Genomic DNA, 17,625 nt, shown 5'->3' on the forward strand with positions numbered 1-17,625 from the left:
AAAAGTATCACTTTGCTACCATGGGTGGGTCTGAATCATCTCTGTTGCCTTGCCATTTTTTCTGTGTTTGCTGGTTAACAGATTATATTGATCTAAAGAAATATTTTTATGTTGTCACTCCCCTACTCAAGAACTTTTCATAATTTCTTATTGCCTCCAGTACAGAATCCAAGTTCCCAAGATTAGGAACAACAAATTTCTGAAAAGAGGATACCATGCTTTACTCAAATATATTTATCCCTAGGGCTTAGTACACTCAATAAATCTTTGTTTAAGGGATAGTTTTTGCTTGCTTTCTAGGTCTTCCTTTATAAACTGGTCTTATATTACCTGCACCCTCTTCACCTTCTTTTTAACCTATCTTTGAATAGCTCTTCCCACACTTTCCTAATCCCCTCACCACATCACAGATAGTTATTATTTCCATGTCTTTAATCATTACAATCTGCCATTCAAATGATCCTTTCTTCTGTTCAAGTTTTTCTTAGATCAAGCCTTACCTCCTTTAGAAAAGCCTCATTAAATATAGCCAACACTAACAACTTCCTTTTTTCTATAATTGTTTGATGTGCTTTAATAGGGTACATTTGTAGGGGAAGGATATCCCAGGCATATTCTACTTCTCTTTTTGTTTCCAATGTGCCTAGGTCAGTATGGGGAACACAGTAGAACTCAGGGTTTTACTAAAGGTTTTTGATTGCTGGAGCCTTTGTCCCAAGCACAGAAAGACCATTTCCTCCCCCTTGCACCTTTATGCACTTTCTCGAAGGGCTCTGGTTTTTCATGTCTGCCTTTCTGGCAGTGTCTTGCACTTAGTAGGTACCAGAGGATTTGTAGTCAAGAGGCCCATGTTTAAAGTCTAGCTCTGGCTATATGTATTAGCCAGGGGTCTCTAGAGAAACAGAACCAATAGGAGATACATTATACAGATTGGCTCTCATGATTATGGAGGTGGAGAAATCCCACAACCTACCATGTGTAGTTCCAGTCCAAGTCTGAAGGTCTAAGAACCATAAGAACAAATATTGTAAGCCCAAGTCTGAGGGCAGAAGACCAATGTCTTAGTTCAGTCAGGTAGCTCCACCTGACTTTTTGTTCTAGTCAAGCCTTCAACAGATGGTGCCCACCCACCACTGAGAAGGGCACTCTGCTTTACTCAGTCTACCAATTCAAATGCTAATCTATTCCAGAAACACCCTCATAGACACATCCAGAAATAAAGTTTAACCAAATATCTGGGTACCTTGTGATCCAGTCAAATTGACACATAAAATTAACCATCACATTATATTATCTTGGGTAAGCTACTTAACATTTGTTAATATCAGTTAACTCACAAATAGTAAGGAATAATTGTCCCACAGAATTGTTGGAAGGATAAAATGTGATAATATGTACAAACAGAGTTTTATAAACTATAAAGTGCTTGGTAAATATTAGTTGGTTTTAGAAACTCAGTAAAACACGTTTGAATGAATGTGTCAGAAAATAACTCATCTTTCCATGTGTGGTGTCCAAATGAGTAGGCTCTAAAATTTATGACAGAATGGTTTGACAGAAAATTAACAGGATACCAGGCACCTCATCTATGTTTGCTGTGCTCTTTTTAAAGGTCCTTTTTAATGTGTTATTTTCTAATTTTTTTCATTTTAATTAGCTTATGAAGGATTCTCCAGCTATCCTCACCATCTTAATAAACACTTAAGCCATACTTTGCTGTTTATTTCCATTTTTTTTCTAACTAGGGCCACTTTTATGTGGTCTCCCTATCCTAAGTGAGGTTCACCACCATCTAAGGAGTGGCTTTACCCTCTTCTGAACCCTCCGTGGAGAACTTTCTGTACCTCCTCCCCCCTGATGCCTGTTCTTATGGCAGGAATTCCAAGTGGGAAGGGCTCTGATGTTGGAAAGACCAACTGCTGAACCGCAAATGATAACTCATTCAGATGTGGCGTTGACAGAGGAGAATGGCTGAAGGAGGCATGCACCAAGCAGCTGGTGGTGGCACTGGTCCAAGAAGTATCTGGACAACCTTTGACAACAACACATGCCTGGCTTAGGTTTTTTTTATCCATTTATGACCAGCTCTAAGAATAAGGAAGAACTTGGCACAAAAACCTCACAGGGTAAGCTGTTCTACTCAGCATCTTAATGAGCAACAACTGAGATACATTCTGTGGGGCAGCTATGTTAGGCTTGCTCGCGGGGTTACCAGCTGCAAGCACTTTGCTTGATTAGTGCATGAGCACGTGGCAGAGGCATGTGTGCATGGCCTATATAAAGCTATGGGTGCTTGTGCTCGAGAGAGATGGGGGATTGTGGGTTGCACATGAGTGGGTTGCCTGCCCGCCACTGTGAGGAGCCATTTTGCTGTTTGTTTGCCTGAGAGATGGTTTCCCCTGCCTGTGTGCTTGTTTGCTGTTGTGAGACTTTATTAAATGGAATGGCCCAACCCTTTCATGCTCGCAGTTTTTCTACCGTTTGCCCAAATCCAATGTGGACCTGTCTGGCCTCAGCCACTGGCGTTACATCTGGCGTAGTGGGCAGGGTTCAAAGAAGATTGGTGTGGAGCCGCTGACGCCCATGAAGGGTATAACAGCCAGAGGATTGGCTGTTCCCGGGGGCTCTCCTGGTGGGGGCCATGGGCCGGTGTTTTTTTTTTTTACAATCCTGCGAGAAGAAACCAAGAGCTCTGTGCAAGAAGCTGACCGAGGTCAAAAGCTTGACAATAAGCTGCATACTGAGAAGCAACAACGGTGTGAACTGGAGCGAGTGCTGGAGAGGGAGGCCAACGGGTCTGAGAGTTGCAGTGTGAGGTGCAGGCTGAGAGCCAATGGCACCTGGAACTGCAGTGGTCTCTGGACAAGGAGTTATGGGTTCTCAAGTTGCAGCTTGCCCTGGAAGCTGAGTGTTGGCAGTGATGGCTGTTGGAGAAACAATTGTGGATTCAGGAGCTCAAAAGAGGGCTTCAGGCTGAGAGCCAGCAGTCACAGGACCTGAAGTGGGTGCGGAAGATGAAGCTGCATTCCTGCCAGCAGAGCAGCTCTGAGTTGGTGGGAGCAGGCATTTGCAACTCTTCTGAGGGCGAGGCTCAGGCTGCAGCTGCTGTCTGCAGACTCGGAGCCCCACCTGTGGTCACCAAGGAGGTTAAGACCCAGCAGCCAAGAGTCCCTCAAGGGAAACCACAGCCTCCTCCCCAGGTAGTGGAGCACTCTGTGGTCCGGCCCTACACCTGGGGAGAGCTGATGGAGTTGGGGGTGAAATTCAGGCAGAAACCCACTGAGCCCCTGGCAGCCTGCTTGGTTTGGCTGTGTGACATGGGGGTGGATGGCATCATGCTCTCTGGAACAGAGATGGACAGTAAGGCTGTGAGGGCTCCTGCCCATGCTGCCCCCTCAGCTAACAAGAGAAATGGGCCTGTGAAAGTTACCCGAACACAGATGTGGGTAGATTTCATCACAGCTGGGGAAGATAAAAATTAGATGGCAAGCCTAATAAAGTCTTATTGGAGCTTTGATGGCAGCTTAAGTCAGAACAGAGGTTCCAGACACTGAAAAAGTGGGGGGAAGCGGGTGGCCCCAGCATTTGCCAGGAAAATGGCTGGCGTTCAGGTTACAGGATTCCCCAAGACCCGTTGTCCCATTTTGAATAAGGGGAAGGGCAAGGGGTCCATCTGACAGGGATAGGCTGGGTCCAGAGGCTCCAATGTGAAATTGGCAATGCACTGGTCCCCTTCTAATGTGCAGCAGGTGTTGGCATTAGAAGGTAATAGGTGCTTTTTTTTTTTTTTTACAGCAGTAGCTAAGAAAACTGTTAGCCCTTTGAGTAGTATAAATGTTCATGTATATCCTCGTGCCTCCTGACCATCCAGAGTACGATCATACAAAAATTTTTATTTTAAAAATGTGTAAGGCAATATTAAAAAAGGCTAATGTATGTTATTGTTTCCATAAATTGGCTATCAAACAAACATGATTTTAAGTTAATAAAACTGTAACTGGAACTAATTTTATTTTTTGGAAAAAAACCCCAAAAACTCACTCCCTGGGGTCAGCGAGCATGAAAAAAACTCATTACTCAAAGGGTTAAGGTGACACAGGCCTTGAATGTGCTTGACCCCACCAGGCCTTGTGAGCTTGTTGAGGGGTCTGGATGGGACTTGTGGCAATGGACAGAGTGCTTATGGAAAGGTGCTGAGGTCCGTTAATAAAGAGCTGTATGGCTAGTTGCCTGTAATGGACCTTTACCTTGGTGATTTACACAGACAGCTGGGCTGTCTATCATGGACTGACTCTTGGACTGCGACCAGAGGGGGCACCAGCTCAATCGGTGGATGGACATGTCGCTCATGGCCAGTACTATGAGAGACCCTGATGGGGGGCAGCACCTGTGGAGGCCCTCCTGCACTGGGAAACTGCTCTCATCCAGTTGCATAGATGAACCAAGGACACTTTTTACTTTCCATGGACATGACCCTGCACTGTACAGGTCCCCCCCCACGATGGGTGGCCTTGTTGGCACTGTGTGGTGGGGAGTTTTAGGTGGGCCTCCAGTTTGCACCTTGGGAAAAGTGCTCAGGGAGACATTGTGAAGGACACCTTTGTAATTATTGTGTAACTTTGCTGTTGCTTAGTCTGTTGCCTGTCATGTAGATTGTGAAGCAAGGAACCCTAAAGGGGTGGAATGTGGGGCAGCTGTGTTAGGCTTGCTCGCTAATTTACTGGCTGTAAGCACTTTGCTTGATTAGTGTGTTAGCATATGGCAGAGGCACGTGTGCGTAGTCTATATAAGGCTATGGGTGCTTGCGCTTGAGAGAGATGAAAGAGCGGTGGCAGACTGCCTGCCCCCCCACTGTTAGGGGTCATTTTGCTGTTTGTTTTCCTGAGAGGCAGTTTCCCCTGCCTGTGTGCTTGTCCACTGTTGTGAGACTTTATTAAACAGAATAGCCCAACCCTTCCTGGCTCCGCAGTTTCTCTAGCATCTGCTCAAATCTGATGTGGACCTGCCTGGCCTTGGCCACTGGCCTTCCAGAGGGTATATGGTCTGGTGGTGGCAACAGTTAGTTCTGTAGACAATTACACTATGGTGTGGTCAGTGCTTTGTTTTAGATATTTATAAAGTTCTGCAAGAGCAAGAGGACTGGCAACTGGTTTTGTGGTGGGACATGTGAGGATGGGTACTTCATGGAGAAGAGGCCAGAGCTGAGTAATAGAAAGCTAAAGGTAGATAAAGACAGGAGGAAAGAACAGCACTGAAGTTTCAAAGAGTAACCTGAGGAACCAAAAAGAGCTCCATGTGGCAGGAGAGATGTGCCCATGAGGGAACAGAAAGAAGGATGGGCAGGAAGATCATGGTGGGCATGGTGCAGGAAGATGTGGATTCAGGTCTATTGAAAGTTTGGAAAGCTCTGGGAGCTTTTATCCTTGAGAGTCAGAAAAGTCATAGAAGGTCAGAGAAAGATAGGTTTGAGGCAGAAAGCATCAAGGTCATTTCCACATTTGGCTAGGTGATCTTGGGCAATGTAACCTTTCTGAGCTTCATTTCTGTAAAATCTGTGAACCTACCTTGCTGGGCTACTGTAAAAAGGAGAGCATGTCTATAGGGTGCCTAGTATAGCACCTGGGTGTATAGTTATGCTATGGTAGGCAGCTGAGTTAGGTTTGCTCGCTGGTTAACCAACTGCAAACCCTTTGCTTGATTAGTGCATGAGCACGTGTGCGTAGCCTAGATAAGGCTATGGATGCTTCCCCAGGAGGTGATTCTCCCAGACCGCTCTCCCGCTACCGTGAGGTACAGTTTTCCTTGCTCCCTTGCTCTTACTGTGAATAGCAGATTTTCCTTTATTAGCTCTTTCCCTTTTGTCATTTGTTCGCCTGTCTTTGCTCACCTCCAATAAACAGGTACGGTCTGATGCTTTCTGGCTCCACAGTTTCTCTACTGTCTGCCTGAATCCAGTGTGAACTTGTCTGGCCTTGGCCACTGGCATTCCAGCAGCTCCAGAAACCAAAACAAAAAACTACGGCTTGTTAATCATGGAGAACACTGGGCGTGAAATAAGATGTCTCTAAATCTTGGTTCTGCCACTTCCTGGCTCTGGGACCTTGAGCAGGTCAGTTGACTTCTCTGATCTGCAGTTTTCTCACTTATAAGTTGGAAATAATATTGACTTCATGAGACTGTCAGGATAATTGCCATAGAAAACATTTCTAGAACACATGACTTCTTTCCTCTATTTTTCTCTCTCTTTTCCTTTCTTTGTTCTTTCCCTTTGGAGGTTGCAGGACTTTGGCAATCAACCCTCTGTTTCATGAAGACTAGGAGAGTGCTGTGGTGGGATATCACATTCTGAAAAACCCATCGCAGAACCTTAACCAGTCCACGAGGCTGCCTGTTGAAGCCACATCTGGAGGGCCCCACTGGCTGGGAGCCAGCAGGCACGCCCAAGTGTGCGCACAGCACTTCTGGAGCGCAACCTCACCTGACGCCTGCTGAGCGTTACTTGAAGGCCTACTCAGGTGTAGACCAAACTCAAAGCCTAAATAAAGAAAAAGTATTACCACATGTTCCCACACAGAGACTATAGGGGACAGAGCTGCGCACAGCAAGGCAGGAGGAGGGGAGGAAAGGAGAAAAACAGAAGAGCTGATAATATAAAGAATTCATTAGAGGAAAGTAATGTTGTGACCTCCACGATGATGATGAGTAAAAATTCTTGTATGATTTAATATTCTGTGGAACTATTCCAAACCACATGTTCTCCATGCAGACTGCAGTCCTCCCCCATAGTCTCTGGGAAGTTCCGTGCCCCGTTGCTCTGCCTGCTGCTTACTCTGTCTGAGTGTAGAGTCCTTGTAGCAGTGTAAGGGGGGAGGGATGCGGGGGCAGGGTTGGATGGAGAGGCCTGACTTGGGCTGCACGTGCGGAGCCCAGGCAATGTGGAAGAACGGGCAGCCTGGCTCACAGGCTCCCTGAGGAAGGGCAGCGTCCTGATGGTGCCTCCCGAGCCACATGAGCAACTTACTTGCTGGGACAGTAGTGCCATCAGTCCACATTATTTTCTCCACCTCTCTCAGGTAGTGCAATGCCGGTGGCCGAGGCCAGGCAGGTTCGCACTGGATTTGGGCAGACAGTAGAAAAACTGTAGAGTTGGAAAGGGTTGTTGGGCCATAACATTTAATAAAGTCTCACAAGATTGGACAAGCACACAGGCAAGGGAAAACCTCTTCTCCGGCACACAAACAGCAAGAATGGCCCCTCACAGTGGCGGGCAGGCAACCCACCACCCACAATTCCCCATCGCTCATCTCTCTTCAGTGCAAGCGCCCATAGTTTTATCTAGGCTATGCACACGTCCTTCTGCCAGGGGCTCACACACTAATTAAGCAATGTGCCTGCAGCTGGTAAACTTGAAAGCAAGCCTAACACAACTGCCCCACAGGTAGTCAGATTGGTTTAATTGTTTTTACTCTTAAAAAAAAGAAACTTTGCTGAAGAACAACTCTTGGCCCTGGCTAGTTGGCTCAGTGGTAGAGTGTTGGCATGGCCTGTGAAAGTCCTGGGTTGAATTCCCCATCAGGGCACACAGGAGAAGCAACCATCTGCTTCTCCACCCTTCCTGCAGCCATGGTTTGAATGGTTGAGCAAAGATGGCTCTAGGAGCTGAGGATGGCTCTATGGCCTCACCTCAGGCACTAAAGTAGCCCAGTTGCTGAGCAACAAAGCAGTGGTCCGGCTGGGCAGAGCATCACCTAGTAAGGGGCTTGCCAGATGAATCCCAGTGGGGGTGAATGCGGGAGTCTGTCTCTGCCTCCCGCCTCTCAATAAAAAATAAAAATTAAAAGAAAAAAAACTCTTATGAGGCAATGGCACCCCTCTGAAAAATAAAATAAAAAATTTGCTCTAAAATCACACACATAAAAAATATACAAGGCAGGGCAAAAGTAGGCTTACTGTTGTTTGTGTGGAAAATAATACAATCATTGTTAAATAAAAATACAAGAATAAACTCTGTGGTTAGTATATTCATACTGTAACCCTACTTTTGCTCTACTCAGTATCTGCTCTGGTTAGAAGTTAGAATGGGGTTCTGGGGCCTTGCCCACCAGCTTCTCTCCTCTTGGGCAGATTGATTCCAAAAGGCTTCACAAAGAAAGTGTGGAAAAATATAGTCCAAGATCTTCCATTTGTAAATGAGGTAAAGGAGATGCTAGAGACAGAGACTTGTCCATGTGCCCATAGTTAGGGGCTGAGTTAGGGTTTGGTCATATTCTGCTCCTGACTTCAGGGCATTCTCCTAACCCCAGTCTCAGGGCATTTGCTTTCAGAATGGAAATGGTTAAAGTGATGCTGTGTCTCATCAGCTAAGAGATATAGGAACCAGTGGGAGAATTTGAGGAACCTGATGCCCTCTCCTCTGTGGAAGCCCATCTCGCTGGTCCTCACTGGGCACAAAGTACACTTAAATTTCTGTTAAGTTGAAATGCTGTGGTTTAGGCAAGAGTCCCTGGGAACCTGCGGTCCCCCAGTCTTAGACATCAGGTCTCAAAGACACTTGGATGCTGAGGGGCTGTGCCTCCTCGAAATTTGCTATGCTCCTGGAAGGGACTCTGGGCTTTAGACTCGGGCAGAAAAGCCTCAAATTGCTTGTTTATTGTTTAGACAGGCAAGTTCATAACAACTTGCTGCATCTCCCAAGTGTAGCAAAGAGGACCAGAGCAAAGCCTTCCTGGATTTTTTGTTGAGCTATAAGTTTCCTTCCAAATCGAAGAAAAACAGTTGGTTTGGCACACTAATATTTATTTTAAGTTAAAAAACTTGTTAGAAGATTCCTGCTGAGCTGCTGAGTTTCCCAAGGCATTCAGATTCAGGTCCTTTATTTCTCTTTAATCCCATTTTGTCCCTTGAATGTGCTATGCCCTGTACCATCAAGAAGCATGGATGCCTGCTGAAATCATCATGGTATGATGAGACTACTCCCCAAACATTCCATCTACTCCCTCGCAACTTGCCAAATCTCTTGCTTTTAGGTGGGGCCATGAGACTAGTCCTGACTAATGAAATGTGGGCTGAGATGGTGAAAAAATCATATGCAAATCTCCAGGCTTTCCCTCACTGCTACCAGCAGTTTCCAGATGGTAAAGCTCTCATCCATCTGGGACCTGAGTCACTATGATAAGTGAGCATCCTCCCCTCATGGACTCATGACTGAAATATAAACCGTTGCAGTTTTAAAGCCACTGAGATTTCAGACCTAATTTGTTATGTAGCATAACCTAGCTAATCAAGACTAATGAAGAATTTGGGTTAGAAACAGGCGAAGTCTAAAGACCTGCTCTGGGTGAGCTACACTGAAGACTTCTCTGTAGATCAAGGAGTCTTGAGGTTTCAAGCAGCAGTGTGCTGGAGTTGGCTCATACCGGCACATCTTTTCTAACTCTGCATTTAGTGATGTCACCTTGGTAACTTGTAATTGGCCATGAAGGGAGAATTTACACCAAGGAAACTGGCAAATGCTCCAAATCATGGCATTTTTCTCTCCTGGAAAACTGGTTCTTAAATATATAACAGCACACTACTGGTAAATATTCAAGTCTCTATAGACAGATGCGAGTTGAGAGTGGGAAATGAGACAGGAGGATTGTCAGTAATTAAAAATCCCTTAAGGTCCTTAATGGTTCATAGTTTCTGTAAGAGAGAAATTTGGTAAAGAGATACACTGCTGGGTATGGTTTCCTTCAAATCATATAATTGGCAGTCCAAATAATGTTTTTGCCAGCTTATTCTAAACATCAGAATTCTGAGCTCATTTTGTTTCATGGTTACTTTTGCACAAGATAGAATGTCAGTCATCTTTTACTTTTAGTTAACAACATCCAGAAGACTTCTGTGCCTTTCAGATTCTCAAGTGAAGCAGCTGATGAGGGAGGTTTTACTCTGGCTTTGCTACTTGCTGGCTTATCACCTGGAGAAGGTGCTCAATTCAGCATTCTTCTCCTCCCCTCCAGCATTCTGTTCTTTGCTTTAAAAAAATATTTTCTGTGTATTTCTTTTATTTTTATCACTGTCCTTTTTTGCAAATACAAAATGAATAGATTTAAATTTGATTTTGTTGAGAGTTTGATAAATTTCAGAGACTAATAAATTATCATTTTATAGTATATTTGCTTAAGGGACCCAAACATGAAAGATTTAATTCTTAATAGGATACCTATGTTTTCACATATATAAACAAGTACTACCCAAAGAGACTCCTTGCCTTGATTGCACATGCATGACAATCCCCATTACTTATAGTAGTTCTTGCTTTAAGAACTTCACAGAGGAGAAGTGACCAAGAGAATGGCTATGCCATCTGTCTCCTACCCTCCAGAAGTTGAAGGAAGGGTCTTGATCAGCTATGTAGTATCTCAAATTAGTAAACACTCTTCTTTCTAGCTGCATTTACACTTATTCCTTCCAGCACTTTCCCAGTTGTTTCAAATGTGAAATGTGGGTGGTCTGGTGGTGGTGGGCACTTGCATACCAACTTAAGAAAAATATCTTATAAAAACTTGATTTAGTTTATTTTATAAGGAGTTATAAAATCATTTTGATTGACATATTACATTACTTGGCTCAACTATTAAATATCACTGGTGAATAGCTTATGTTTCATTGCACTGTCAACTGATATCTGCTAAAAATAAGGTACTCAGATAATTTTCCAGCTTATGTCATTCTGAGAAACAGTCGTGCCCTAACCTTCTTGACCTCAATTTCTTCATTTTAAAATGAGGAGTTTGACCTGATGGTTTATGGGCTCCCTCCCAAGTCAAACTTTCATTCTACAGGTATATCATCATACCTGACACATACAGAAGAGAAATTATATTGGTTTCTGCAATACATATCAATTGCCTACTAGATAGCACTGTGACAAGAACAGTTAATAAAAGATCCCTGCCCTCAAAGACATTTTAGTATAATGGTGAAGAAAAATAAGTAAAAGGTCAATTACAATATAGAGCAGAATAAATGCTACAGTGGAGGGAAATAGTGGACAGCAGTGGAGGACACAGGATAGGCATCCTGAGGGAGGAAGATAGTAGGGACCAGGATGGAAGTGGTTCTAAGTATCTGGAGGGCTGGAACTAAGGTGGAGCAAGATAGGCACCACTAGGGAGCAGGTGCTCACTCCCAGCGTCATGCATAGACACCATTCTAGTCCTGGGCCCTGAGGATGGAATAGCATGCTTCGGTTCAGCCATGAGGAAGAGGACAGAAACTATTCTGGACAAAGGGAACAGCATGTGCAAAGGCTTAAGGGTAAGAGCTGGAACTTTAGGAAATTATAAATGCCTTAGTATTCTGCATTTGGGAATAGAGTTAAGATTCTGAGCGATGAGAGGCAAATGGCTGGTTCATGAGGTGTCTTATAAAATAGAGTATTTAAACTTTCTTCTTAGGTTATACATCAGGGAAGTTTTTTGTTGGTTTGTTTGTTTAAGGGAGTAGTATGTATTCCCTCTGGCAGCAGTGCACAGACAGGAACAGGGAATTAGGGGAAAAGATGGGGCAGACAGACCAGTAGGGTGGTGTTAGAGGTGGAGATGAAGGCAATGAAATTAAACAGCTTCTAGAAGTGTTTAAGAGTTTGAACCACCTGGAACTGATGGCTAATTGAAAGAGTTGGATGTTAAGAGAGAGAGAGAAATTGGGTGCTCAGGGTTTCTAGTTTGAGGATGTGAGTGGAAAATGGTGCTGGTCATTTAAATACAGATCACACTAGAGTGAGCAGTGTTGAGAGGGAAGAAGATGAGCTCGGGCTTTGATGTATGGAGTCTGAAATCTGGTCTTTCTGGTTGCTGTGTGCGTTGGTGCTCAGTGGAGAGATGTGGGCATGGATATGGATTGGTCAGTCATCTGCCAATGAATGACAAGGAGAGCAATAGGAATGGACAAAATTGCCCAGGGAAAGAAGGCAGCCTGAGAAAAGAAGTCCTAGGGGAGAGAGCCCTGACCCTCCTCAGTAAGCCACTACAAAATAAAAGCACATCTTTGGAGCCATCATTGAGATGTGATGGAGGGTAGGGTGTGTAAGTAGTTGTCATTGTGCCTTTGCTGCATTGGATCTTCATTGCATTAAAAAATAAAGAATTTGTGTTAGTTTGTTGTTAAAGAGACAATTGTCAAAGCTGGTGACTCTGTATTGTTGTTGCTAAGAACACAAGGCTCTCTCTGCTTTGTGCTTTGGAGAGCACTTCATTGCTTATTCCTCGGGTGGGAGAAATGGGGCAGAGTTTAATTTCTCTTCCCCTCTAGGTTACAAAAGCCAAAATTAGCGACTTTTTTTAGGTGTCCCTGTCTTAATGTTCACACTTGAGAAAAAAATTGCTTTCTCCAGGAAGTAATAAATCTCCTCACCAATGGAAGTTACTACATCCTGAAACAACAATTGTCTGCTGTAAAAGAGGGAAAAAAATTCCTTCCCTCCATGAAACCCTCTTTCTCCAAACACAAGTTGCTATCAGACTATAGAGAATGGCATTATGCAGACATATCAGACTTCAGGAATTGCCCAGAAACATAATTGGCTGTGACCAAATGACCACGGCACATTGCCCCATGTGTGAAAATGTTTAGTCGGGCTGTTGCTGGAGGGATTCTGCCATGGGAGGCAGGTGGAATGAGCAAGCCAGGCCAAGCACACAGATGTGGCCAATGTTTCATGTGAAGAAGAGTGGGGCTAAGGGAAGGGGTGATAGGAGGAGGTATTTGGACATGTGCTAGTCAGTCAATCTTTTACATCTTCATTTTGCAGGGTGTGAATGTGCATGTGTGAAATAGCCAAGTGGACTACTTTTTATCCTTTACCTGTGTTTGGACCTTATCACCAAGGCCTTTGGTCTTGCTTCTTTCATACCCAAACTGTAACCAGAATGAAATGCCCCTACCAATCATATTTACTTAAGCCTTTTCAAGGGCTCCTCTGCTCCTACACCTGTGGGTCTGTGTACCCTGAATGCAGAAGGGAAGATATGCCCAATTCTCAGAAGGCCTGGGGCTATTCTTCCAGAAAGGGAAATGTCTGGAAATCTTACTTTCAATGAAAAATTCAAGGAATTTTAAAATTCATTCCATTATATAGGCATGTTTATTTTAATTAAAAAAATATGGTTTTAAACTACTTATCATTGAGGAAAAACTAACACTCTAAGAAGATACACCACTTTGTCCCCACAGTGTGTGTCACAGCTTAAGAAATGGAACCCTGGGGAACAGCTCTTGTCCATCTCCTAAGTCTCTACCAACTTGCCTCCCTCCACCTGGAATTCTGCAAATTAACCCAAAGCAAGTTCCTACACGGAGTTGTGGCACGTATTTATTTCCTGGTGTGTAATATGTGTATTAATATATACCTGATTTATAGATAAAATCATTCTATTTGATATTGAAGAGGTATAGCACATCAATGGGGTGACATCAATAAATCAGGGTACATATATTCAAAGAAAACATTTCCAGGTTATCTTGTCATTTAGTTCTGTTGCATACCCATCACCCAAAGAGAGATCGTCCTCCATCACCCTCTATCCAGTTTTCTTTGTACCCCTCCCCCTATCCCTCTCCCTCATTCCCTCCCCCCACCCACTGTAACCTCCACACTCCTGTCCATGCCTCTTAGTCTCACTTTTATGTCCCACCAATGTATGGAATTATGCAGTTCTTGTTTTTTTTTCTGATTCACTTATTTCACTCTGCATAATGATATCAAGATTCCACCATTATGCTGTAAGTGATCTGATGTCATCATTTCTTCTAGCTGAATATAGTATACCATGGTGTATATGTGTCCCATCTTCTTTATCCAGTTTTCTATTTTTTTTACAGTGATTAAAAGCCTTTAAGCAAACTCTTGGCCAATACAGCAAGAATCCCTAAAAGAGTAGTGTCCTTAACATGTTCACCAAGTCCAAGTTGGCCCCATCACCATGCCAAATCCCTGAAAAATGCAACCCAACCACATTTCAGTCTGTTAGGAGCTGTCACAGGGAGCAGGAGTCCAGGAAAAGTTCACATCCAGGAAAAGTCCGCATGGCACTGGAATTGTTGTCACCATTTTATACTTTGCAGCTCATGTCCAAGTCCCAATGACCGCTGCTTCCAGCTGGCAATGATTCAGGTAGACTGGAGAAGCCCTTTGCATCATGCATGGATATGTAGCTTCTGTTCTCTGCCTGGAGAGATGAGAGCAGGTTGCTTTTCTCTGGAGCTCTGCGACTTTAGCATGGTAAAGAGAACCTTGGGATATACTAAGCTGGGTGGCAAAGGTAGATTCAAAATAGAAGTTGGCAAAAGAGGGAAAGAGAGCTCTAAATTAGGAGTAGGTCCCAGCCTGAAATATGAGTGGGGCATTGAGGTAGGAGGGATAAAGGAAACACTATATATTAAGCAAAGCAGCAGAAAATCGGACTATCAACACCCACAACAGAGATCTTTGAGGGAAGAATAAAAAATCTGACTATTCAGGCAAAACATAGTTAAGTGGCCCTTGTACAAATGAGATCAGTTTACCTGCTTCTTGGAAGAAATACCTTAGGCTCGTCCACAGTGTTGTAGATGGGGCCAACGACCCTGGGCACCTTCAGCCTTCAGTGGCCAACCCCAGCTTTCTGGGCAAGGTTAGGTCCTAGGTGGCTGGAGCAGGGCTGGAAGAGACTGAACCCTCCCTTAGAGGAGTGAGGGGGAAGCCTACCTTCCAGTGTCCCTGTTTCCTCACAGCAGAGGCATGTAAGCCTGGCAGACTTTAGCTCAATGACCTTCCTTTCCACTATTGAAGCAGGACTCAGATGGCATCCTATGAGACCCCTTGGGGGTGTTGGAGCCTTTAAGGGTGTATCCTAAAAGCTGGTAGTTCCACTGATCTCTATTGGGCTTTTTCTGCCTCTAGGTATCTTTTTTTTTTTTTTTTTTGTATTTTTCTGAAGCTAGAAACGGGGAGAGACAGTCAGACAGACTCCCGCATGCGCCCGACTGGGATCCACCCAGCACGTCCACCAGGGGGCGACGTTCTGCCCCTCTGGGGTGTCGCTCTGCCGTGACCAGAGCCACTCTAGCGCCTGGGGCAGAGGCCAAGGAGCCATCCCCAGCGCCTGGGCCATCTTTTGCTTCAATGGAGCCTCAGCTGCGGGAGGGGAAGAGAGAGACAGAGAGGAAGGAGAGGGGGAGGGGTGGAGAAGCAGATGGGCACCTCTCCTGTGTGCCCTGGCCGGGAATCGAACCCGGGACTTCCGCACACCAGGCCGACGCTCTACCACTGAGCCAACCGGCCAGGGCCATGCCTCTAGGTATCTTAAAAGCCATTCTCAGAAGATCTCACTGAGGGGTTTGAGGATCCCCATCCGCCTATATAAATCTTTTCCATATATCTGGAGCTATTTGGAAAAAGACAAAACAGTGTTATTAGCTGGATCTAATAAAAAAGGTAGTAGTTTGCAGGCTAAAATGATTTGGTGTCTCCTGTTCATCAGCATTCAAAAGAAATGTAATTTTTTTTAAGTAAAAAGCATGATATGGTAGACCAGTAGGAATTCCAGGATATGACTACCCCCTTTAAAATTTTTTTTAAAATTGACCTTAAAATGTTTGCTGAGTACACTTTAATAATACCTTAACTTTAAAGATTGTAAGCATAACAAAATACAGTAAATGCTTTTGCTTCATATGCAGGAGCATTTTCAGTTTAGCCAGTTTAGGAAATCCAATAATAGAACAATGCATACAGAAAATGAGCTATAACATGCTTAGCAGCCTCTCCTGTTCTGACAGAGGTTACTATAGATCCGGAATATGTATCCACTGTAATGTGGATATACGACTGTGTGCCAAATGAAGGTATATGAGTAAGATTCATCTGCCAAAGTTGTCCTGGTAGGGGTCCTTGAGGGTTAACTCCAAATGAAGGGGCAGTATAGGACCCCTTGGACAGGATTTCTCAATCTGCTGTGCTGCTTCCCGAGAAAGTTGAAACTGTTTGCACCGGGTTGCAGCATTCTGGTGATGAATAGTATGAGACTGACTTGCTCAGTCTGTCATGGTTCCTCCATATAATTTTCTTTTGGGTAGCTTGCTCAACAAGGGCATTCCTAGGCCCTGGCCAGTTGGCTCATTGGTAGAGCCTTGGCCTGGTGTGCAGGATTCCCAGGTTCGATTCCCAGTCAGAGCACACAGAAGAAGCGTCCATCTACTTCTCCAACCCTACCCCTCTCTTTCCTCTCTGTTTCTCTCTTCCCCTCCTGCAGCCAAAGCAGGCTCCACCAGAGCAAAGCCACTCCGGGAACTAAGGATGGCCCCATGGCCTCTGCCTCAGTTGCTAGAATGGCTCTGGTTGCAACAGAGCAACACCCCAGATGGGCAGAGCATTTCCCCCTGGTAGGCATGCCAGGAGGATCCCGGCCAGGCACATGCGGGAGTCTGTCTGACTGCCTCCCCATTTCCATCTTCAGAAAAATACAAAAAATAAATAAATAAAAGAAAAAAATACATCAACAAAAAAAAAGAGAAAAAGAAAAGAAAAGAAAGAAAGAAAGAAAAAAAAGGGGGGGGCATTCCCTTGTGCTTAAAGCTCCAGGGAGCATGGGGTGAGCTTGAGTATGTCCTATGAAACATGGAGCTCTATGTTGACATATAAGTCTTTGAAGAAGGAGGAACTGCTGAAATAGTTCATCAGCATTTGTCCCTAAGACAGCAGTCTTTATAGTGGAAACACCATAAGTAAATATTTGCTGTCTGTCTATTCCTTAAAGGGGGAATATGGCAAATGCTGAAAAGCCATGATCTTTGTGCCCCTTCCCTCCCCCAACCCCCTCCCTCTCCTCCCCCCACCCTGCAATTCCAGCACTGTTGTCCATGTCTCTGAGTCTCATCTTTATGTCCCACCTATGTATGGAATCATATGGTTTTTAGTTTTTTCTGATTTGCTTCTTTCGCTCAGTATAATGTTATCAAGGCCCATCCATGTTGTTGTAAAAGATCCTATGTCATCATTTCTTATGGCTGAGTATATATATACCAAAGTATATATATACCATATGTATATATATTCCATAGTATATATATACCAAAGCTGAGTATATATATACCAAAGTATATATATACCATAAGTATATATATTCCATAGTATATATATACCAAAGCTTTTTAATCCACTCATGCTCTGATGGACACTTGGACTGTTTCCAGATCTTTGCTATTGTGAACAATGCTGCCATAAACATGGGGGTGCATTTCTTCTTTTCAAACAGTGCTATGGTGTTCTTGGGGTATATTCCTAACAGTGGTATAGCTGGGTCAAAAGGCAGTTCGATTTTTATTTTCTTGAGGAATCTCCATACTGTTTTCCACAGTGGCTGCACCAGTTTGTATTCCCACCAGCAGTGCAGGAGGGTTCCCTTTTCTCCACATTTTCGCCAGCACTTATTCTGTGTTGATTTATTGATGTGCGCCATTCTGACTGGTGTGAGGTGATATCTCATTGTGGTTTTAATTTGCATTTCTCTAATCATTAGTGATGTTAAACATTTTTTCATATGCCTATTGGCCATCTGTGTGTCCTCTTTGGAGAAGTGTCTATTCATTTCTTTTGCT

General features: G+C 44.1%; 1 non-coding gene across 1 annotated transcript; it reads right to left on the minus strand.

Moving 5' to 3' along the window:
* Positions 1-15,239: 15,239 nt before the first annotated feature.
* On the minus strand, positions 15,240-15,315 carry TRNAT-GGU (transfer RNA threonine (anticodon GGU)). Its single transcript has one exon. It is a non-coding gene; the product is annotated as a tRNA-Thr (tRNA).
* Positions 15,316-17,625: the final 2,310 nt, after the last annotated feature.

Source organism: Saccopteryx bilineata, chromosome 3, assembly GCF_036850765.1.
Source record: "Saccopteryx bilineata isolate mSacBil1 chromosome 3, mSacBil1_pri_phased_curated, whole genome shotgun sequence".
Classification (NCBI taxonomy): Eukaryota; Metazoa; Chordata; class Mammalia; order Chiroptera; family Emballonuridae; genus Saccopteryx; species Saccopteryx bilineata.